The sequence below is a fragment of the Aegilops tauschii genome, chromosome 4 (genome assembly GCF_002575655.3).
Source record: "Aegilops tauschii subsp. strangulata cultivar AL8/78 chromosome 4, Aet v6.0, whole genome shotgun sequence".
NCBI classification, from domain to species: domain Eukaryota; kingdom Viridiplantae; phylum Streptophyta; class Magnoliopsida; order Poales; family Poaceae; genus Aegilops; species Aegilops tauschii.
In genome coordinates this window covers 443,307,745-443,316,106 of record NC_053038.3, presented here as the reverse complement: position 1 = coordinate 443,316,106, position 8,362 = coordinate 443,307,745, and the positions used below count along the sequence as shown (strand labels likewise).

The following is an 8,362-nucleotide window of genomic DNA, read 5'->3' as shown; positions in this document are numbered from 1 at the left end:
GGAGGGGTCTGGCGTATCGCAAAATGGAGGAAACGGGCCTCCTACGATGGAAACGGGGTCCTGTTGATCGGGAGGGGTGTGGCGTACCGCAAAACGAAGGAAACGGACTTGTGTTGGAGCGCTACTGTCAAAACGGGGGTCCTGTTCATCGAGAGGGGTGTGGCGTACCGCAAAATGAGACTCCACGAGATACTGTTCATCTCCATCATCGACCTCCTCCAGCCTCCACAGGCTACTGTTCATCCACCGTCGACCTCCTCCAGCCTCCACCTGCGACTGTTCATCCAGCCTCCACAACGCGCTCCTCCACTGGCTACTGTTCTACCTGCCCTCTCCATGGGGTCCTGTTCAACCACCCCTCCACGGGCTACTGTTCATCCAGCCCTCCACGGGGTCCTGTTCATCCAGCCCTCCACGGGGTCGTCCTGTTCATCCAGCCCTCCACGGGGTCCTGTTCATCTAGCCCTCCGTGGGGTCCTGTTCATCCAGCCCTCCACAGGTTCCTGTTCATCCACCGGCTCGATCGATCGGGGTACTGTTCAGCTAGCGGCAACGGCCTCTACTACCACGGGGTCCTGTTTATCCAACCTCCCACCGGGAACTGTTCATCCAAACCCCCTCAACAACGCTCACTGTTCATCAAGGGAAGGAGGCAGCAGTGTTCGATCGACTTCAGTTAGCAGCAGTAGCGAAGGAATCACTCGGGTTCAGTTAACATTAAGGGATCGATCGATTGCTCGGGTTCAGTAACGCGTAGCCTGTAGTGCAATCGCTCGTGTTCAGTTAGAGCCCAACGCCTCGCTCGGGTTCAGTTAGAGCCCAACGCCTCGCACAGACGCACGTACGTACGAGAGAAACGCGCATCGCTCGGCCCCCGACCACCCACCGTAACCAGGAACTCCCCGACATTTTCCTCGCCCTTGCTTCTACCACGGTTTTTTCCGTCATGGGCGGCCCAAAGAATGTCATGCAGCTGCGTCTCCAGCCCGCCCAGGACGAAAAGCCCATTTTCTGTCATGATTTTTTGTCATAGAAGTAGGACCCCACCACATCTATGATGATACCGGGTTTTGTCACAATTATCGTCATAGAAGTGTCATAAGTATGACAGAAAAAAATTTCGTTCGGCCCAAAATGTCACGGATGTGTCTTTTTTGTAGTGTTCATGATATCACGAGGCAATTTACCCCGCTCATACTTTGCATTGTGGAGACCCAAATTTCACAACAACAATAATACTGAAAAGTTAAACTTTCTAAATGTGAATTTTCTCAACATGATATAACTTATCTTGGGCATGTTATTACTAAACATGCTGTTGCTACTACTCGTTCTAAGATTGACCCTATCAATGCTTGTCCGATTCCTGTCATCTATATCTATACTACTATTAAAAGACCAAACGTGACTTCCCCTACGTGCACCCAAGAAAGTGCACACAGGATAACCCTCAACGTCCGATCAAACCCACATGGTTGCATCCAACGGTCCATGTTACATCCACCGTACTACAAACAGATCTACGGTTCAAAACAAATGTTCTGCCGGCAGACTCCTCCCTTCAGGATTTGACAGCCCAGCGATGACACCCCCGGGGAATTAAACAGAACCTCCATGATCAAAGCCGCCACCACGCCACGACCTCCACCATCAACGCTGCCATCACGCCACGAACCTTGCCTCGGCCAGCCGCCCTCGCCCTGTCCGCGACGTCCTCGACCCGGCGCGCTGCCCTACCTCTGGTGTCATCACCCCGTGTGGGCAGCAGCATCTCGACCTGCCAGTGCCACAGGTTAGATCCATTTATACTGCACGTCTTATGATCTGACAAAAGACAAAGGAAATTGCTCTTTGAATCTGACAGTCTGTAATTTGCACTGTGAAATTTGATACTTACAGTACATCATGAACAAACTGAGTTGACGAAGGGTTGAATAATTGTTTCACAAAAAGAACCATTGAGAAGACAATATGGCATCCTCTCAACGTAGTGGGGTACGTACTCCCTTTCAGGACCTGACGAACAAGAACAATAGTTCAGGTAAATACATATATCACCTACTCTTACCTACTTAGATCTTGTAATCCAGAATATGTCCTTGTCTCGCAGGTCAAAAAACAAATCCAAAAGAGCTGAAGAGACAGAGGGAAAGGGAGAGGTATGCACTAAACAGGGATGCAATATTAAAGAAAAGACAGGAGGCAAGGGATCGTAAGAAAGCTACGGCTGCTATTCTAAATGGAATCAACACTCCATCTAAGCCACACAGGGCCATGTCGCCTGGTTACTCCATTTTCTCTGTTTTTTTATCACAAATTCATCAATCACATGTAAAATCATGTTAATTAAGTGTTCTTTTGGACATGTTTTGACACTGTGGAGAGGCCCAGTGCGCAGTCTGCTATCACCCAGCAACGACACACACCAGCTGCCGAAGGTCATGTGTTCTCCTACATCCAACCATAATACCGGCGTTTGTGTGTCAACAGCTGATATTGTACATACAATTATGATGCAGGCATACCTGTTGATGTGATAATGAGTGATCAGACTCCACTTCATGGTCCAAATTCATTAAGAACACCAGATACTACCGTTTCTAACAAGGAAAATGTCAATAATATCGACTCTGCCATTGGGTCCTCCCAACTGAGTGTGTTACCACCGCCACTTCAATCCTACAGAGGCAGCAATTCATATGGTAATCAATTCTGGCTCATATTAACTACCATACAGAGTAAAGACATATTATATCTCTCTTCTTCCTATGCAAGGTTTCCTATCTAAAAGTGTCATTCTTGGGTTTTCAGGATGACATCAACAAGGTAGCAAAGGATGAGGATATACATAATATGCAGGTTGAAGACGTGATAAAGAAAGACAAGGATACAAACACTGAGTCGGCAGAGGTGATACAAGAAGAATCTACTATGGAGGATACAGAGAATATGCAGATTGATGAGGTGATAACCGTATAGGAGGATACATATCCCGAGTCCATAAAGGCTACACAAGAGTCCATTACGGAGGGTCCACTAAACATGCTTTTTGATGCTGTGATAACCAAGGACGGAGATACAATCCCCGAATCGACAGAGGCAAGTTTTCTTTCCACATGTCATTACTATTCTAATTCTAACGCCACAAATCAGTTTGTAATTTTTTTAGTACAATATCATATCAAACAGATATTCTCTCTGTTATAATATTATAATACCATGTGTTTCAGCTACCGAGCAATGACGAATCAAGTGAAATACTCAACAATAATGAAGTGGAGGAAAATAATTGCACGGAGAGCCCAGAGAATACACCTATTCTTGAAGAAAACATAGCAAACAGAGAGACCAAAGATTCTGAACATACACAGGTGACTTTCCTTTTCCAACTATTTCTTCCAAAATCATTCTAATTATATTATATCCTAAATACGGGTAATTCTTTTAATATTGTTCCCAGAAATTAACCCACAATGAAACAAGTCAATAAATGGTGGCAACTGAGGACAAGAATTGGCACAAACACCCCTCATGGGATCTGGCCAAAATAATGGAGCTCAAGGCGATACATTTCATTGGGCTGCATATAAAAAATGTGTTACAATTTTCAATCTTTTTTATGCACTCATATGCCTACTTAGAGTAAGCAGTCATGCATTAACTTGTAGTATCAGCTATGCTAGCAATATTACAGGAGAAGCAGAGCGTGTTCTGTTATACCACTAGGCAATGAGCATAGAGCAAGTGTTTCTTTCCACACCTGCACAAATGTTATTTGGGTATAACTCCAGGCCTTATTTTTTACTTCTCCATTTGTACCATCCTGCAATTGGAAGAAGCAATGTAAAAATATCATTCTACACACTTAAAGAGATCAAGAACAAGAACTGAAATTGCTATTAGCATTACCTGTGATATAAATAGTGGGAACTATGAAGCAACCGCTTTGTGATACCTGGAAGAGTTATTGTCCATCATTTGGTCAGGAAGTGTGTTCTACTAAGTGTACAAGCTGAAGCTACATAAAAAACAGAGGAATGGAGACAAAGCCTACTTTAGGATAGATTCAAGTGTCCTCTGCAAATAGTCTGGTCGATTGCGAGCCTTTGTGACAACAGCGGCGACAGAGAGATCAGGCTGGTCCTGTAGAGCACGTACGCGAGCTTCGAACTCCTTCCCAGAGCGACTGTTTGAGCCAAGCATGGGAGGCGATGACTACGGCAGGCACGTCGACGCAGTAGATCTCGATCCAATTCGATATGCCCGCTCCCGCATCTCGATCTCCTCTGGGGCAGTAGGATGAAGGCAGCAGAGTCAATCGAGGGAAGATCCCCGGGGTTGGCGGCGAGGCAAGGCCGCGGTGGTGAGAGGAGGGGGCGGGGCGAGGCCGTGCTGGGGATAAGGGCCGGCGGGGCGAGGCCCTGCTGGGGATAGGAGGAGACGGGGCGAGGCCGTGGTGGTGGTGGTGGTGGTGGCGTGGGTGGGGGCGCCGGGCGACGTCATGGCGGCAGAGGATGCGGCGTGCTGTAGAGGAGGCGCCGTGCTACAGAGGAGGCGGCTGGCGGAGGAAGAAAGTGAGGAGTGGAGAGAGTCAGCCGCCTCTACTTTAACTGGAGAGACCGAGAATGTGGTGATCTGTGCGTGAGACACTATCACTGGAGAGACCGAGAAAACCAAGTGCGACGGGTTACATCCTGTTGCTCTTTCTCTTTTTTTTTAACTTTTCACCAGCTGCTCCTTATTAGTGTTCCTTTGGTTGCTTTTTTCTTTTGCACTCTGGTTGCTTTTCTATGGCCTAATTACGCCACCCAGATTAAATGGATCATCGACCAAATGGAACATCGGGCGTGCCTCTTTTGTTTTTTTTTTTATATCTATGATCGACAACCCATTCGGTGAAGTAATAATTATATGGGTTCCTCTCAAAATAATTATGCATTGACAAAATTCATTTTTTAATTGATAACCCTTTTGTTCATTTGATTTATATAAAAATATGCGTTCAGAAATTCAAATCATTTGATTTATATTAGCGGCAAACGTTGTTCAATTCTTTTTTTATCGACCATGTCCAGTATGACAGTGTGGTTCAGTCATCATCATTTTACGATACTAATTTTTTTATTAATTTTTTGTTATTAAGCATAACAAAATTTCTTTATCATCAAGGTCATCTTGTGGTCTCTGGATGTTAAATTACATGGAGTACTTCACAGGAGATGGTTTGTCCGGCACTCCCGAACAGGTATATTTTGCATCGTATCATGATACTAATTATTTCGTGTTATATCATTATTTAAAAACTAAGTCTTATTACTACTTCACTTTAGGTTCACATGACAGATTTTAGAACAAAATTAGCTGTCATTTTAGTCGACTCGGAATTCAATGATGACGATATAAGAAACCGAGACTTGGATGATGATGAAACCAACACGGATCCTACTGATTGTATGATTGTCGAAAGACCTCCTAACAAGCCTAATGCATCCAACTCATCGTCACAAGTTGAGCTCATCTCGCAATCATTTATCCTTTCGCCGTCTGTCACTCCAACAAACGACGACTTAATAGATGAACTTTGCTTGTTCATCAGCATGGTTCATGATGTACCGATGCTAGAGTAAGACACATTTTTGCAGTTGATTATTGTTTCTAATAAACTATTACTCTTGTATAATGGCATAATTCCTATTTCACAGGAGCGAATGGGTGAAAAGCTCTCAGCCTTACCCTATTAGTTTAAACTTGAGACAATTAAAGAACATATTAAAAAATGATGAGTACATGGATGCTGATTGTTTTAACATGGTTGTGAGGATACTAGGGTGCCACGACGTCCAGCTTGCTAGAGACGTCCCAGTACACTACATGGATCTACGATTCTGTGTAAGTTATTTTAATCACGTTTTACATTTTGCCTCATTCTACTAATATTTTCTTACAATATTGTAGTCCATGTCCCACTATGCACAAGTCCCAAGTCATCGTGACGGTATGGACATTGCTATGCTGGCACAACTGTTTGATAGCAAGCCTGACAGCAATGAGTATCATATATCAGAATGTGATACGGTAAGATTTAAATTTAAATTCATTGGTTATTTGGTCTTAATGAATGATAATGATTGATATATTTCTAAATGCATGTATCATTGTAGATTGTATTGCCTTGTGATATTCTTGGGTTATTTTTATTGTTTGCCTTCGGCCAACATAAAAAAGTTGTTTCTATTTTGGACCCGTTTTCAATACCCACTTTCGGAAAGCATATACTTGAAACTATGGCCAACGATCTAAACCTTGCACTCCAAGCTGCAAACCCTGCCTTCAAGGACGACATTTTGATATGGGGATGCAAAGTTCCTATTGTTCCCACAAACTCATACGGGTACGAATCTTGTCAATACATCACAATGTTAATTGATTCATTCAACTCGCATGTAACATTTCATACATACAGCCCCCCATTTGGTTATTTGGTTTTCAATTTAATGCACTCATGGCACGATGGGACGCTACATTTTCCAGTACCCAAGGTAAGTATTGACACCATGCTCATTTCTACACACGTTACGCATGTTTTTTAAATAACAATGTTATATAATGCATATGTAGGATGATTTTGAACTGAGGAAGCGATTTTTGGTTCATATCTTGAAGTATGAAGAGAATGAAGTTCTAAACAATATCCCAGTCTTAGAACGAAGCATCATAGATCGGATCGAAAGATGGACCTTCCAGAGAGGAGCATCATCAAATAATGATTAGCAGATAATGTCCTTAGTTGTTATTTTTAAGTATTTTTTGTAATAAGTAACAATTACAATACATTTATGTGATCGTTAATTTTATGTGAAGACATGTGTATTGGTCGTGTGTTACATGCACGAGTTTTTTCATTTTGTTTTTGGAATCTTGGATCACAACATTTAACAATGGAAGTCTTTCACCAGTCAAAGAATACCTATGGCTTAATCTAAAATAAATTATTGCATTCAAATTATTGGGCGTGACACGCATTTAAATGTTCTGGTAAAAACACAAGACAAAGTTCATGTTTTTATTGTGGTTTATTAGGATACGTGCGTTGCACGTGCACGCTTACTAGTCAATGTTAAAGAGGTCATTAGCTTTGTTGGTAATTACAAAGTAGTCTTAAACTCTAGTAAAGTAGTTACAAATTAGTGTGTGCACCCTACTTATACTTGTGTCTTCCACACTGAAAATTTACCATCTGATATACATAGTTGTCACTGGTGGAGTTCCTCTTTGAAAGAAATGTCGATTTCTATTCAATAAAAACTTCAGTATACCGAGCTTTGTTGGAAACCACATCTCAGTGCGTTAGCCAAACCTAAACAATGTTTATCCAAAGTCACTTAAAACACCTTGGTGACTGTAAAAAGTGTATCTCGAAGTCCAGAGACAAAGTGAACTTTTCGTCCAAGACAAGAAATTCTGTTCTGTCCATGCTGGCAACTTCTATAAAAAGAATCTACATTAGCTACCATCCCTCTCCTGATAGTAGCAAATTCAAGAGCAATATATCTGCAATAATATGCCATGTGAAAAAGTTCTTTTAGATGAATCGGTATCTAAACATATCTATAACTATACCCCTTTGGTCGTGTACCAACTGACGTTAGTTTGAAAAAGAATTCCTTCGAATGGTAGTTTTCTGAAGACACACACATGCTCAAGAACAAAAGAGTTCTTCGATTTCTTGACACACAAACTCCACTATGAAATGGAAATGGAAATAGCATCATTTGGAAAAATCTACTCCATCTGTTCCAAAATACTTGAAATTATGGTTTGACCTATGTCAAACTTCTTTTAAGTTTGACCAACTCTATTAGAGATTACCATGCACAATTGCATGCAATTATTCAACACTGCACATAAATATATCATGGAACTAATGAGTCGGAAATTGAACTGGACTCAAAATGCATATGCCCAGGAATTAATTCATGGTTCAGTGTTCATATAACTTTATCAGCAAGTACATATGTATAACTTTCATTTAATAATCGCCTCCATATCGGACTGATAGAATAGCAATCTACAACTGAATTCTTCAAAGCATGATTAACAAATAACTGACAAATATAAACTGGACAGATGAAAACTTTAGTAACATAACATGGTGATTCATTAGAGATATGCATTATAGATAATATCTTCCAAATGCACATATTTTATAAGAATGTCATTAGATGTCTCAAGCATTTCGATACACAAATAAACTGTTGGTTGTCTTATTGCATCGTGTATAACAAATTCTCGTTTATAATTGCTTGGTCAATTATTAAGGTAGATACTCAGTTTTCAGGACAATCCTTCAAAAAATTGCATG

At 41.7% G+C, this 8,362-nt stretch overlaps 1 long non-coding RNA gene across 1 annotated transcript; it reads right to left on the bottom strand.

The window, feature by feature from the left end:
* Positions 1 to 1,475: 1,475 nt before the first annotated feature.
* On the bottom strand, positions 1,476 to 2,647 carry LOC123493548 (uncharacterized). The gene is made up of 2 exons (XR_006662072.2): positions 2,526 to 2,647; positions 1,476 to 1,777 (listed from the first exon to the last, which is right to left on the bottom strand). It is a non-coding gene; the product is annotated as an uncharacterized lncRNA (long non-coding RNA).
* Between the last annotated feature and the right edge of the window lie 5,715 nt (positions 2,648 to 8,362).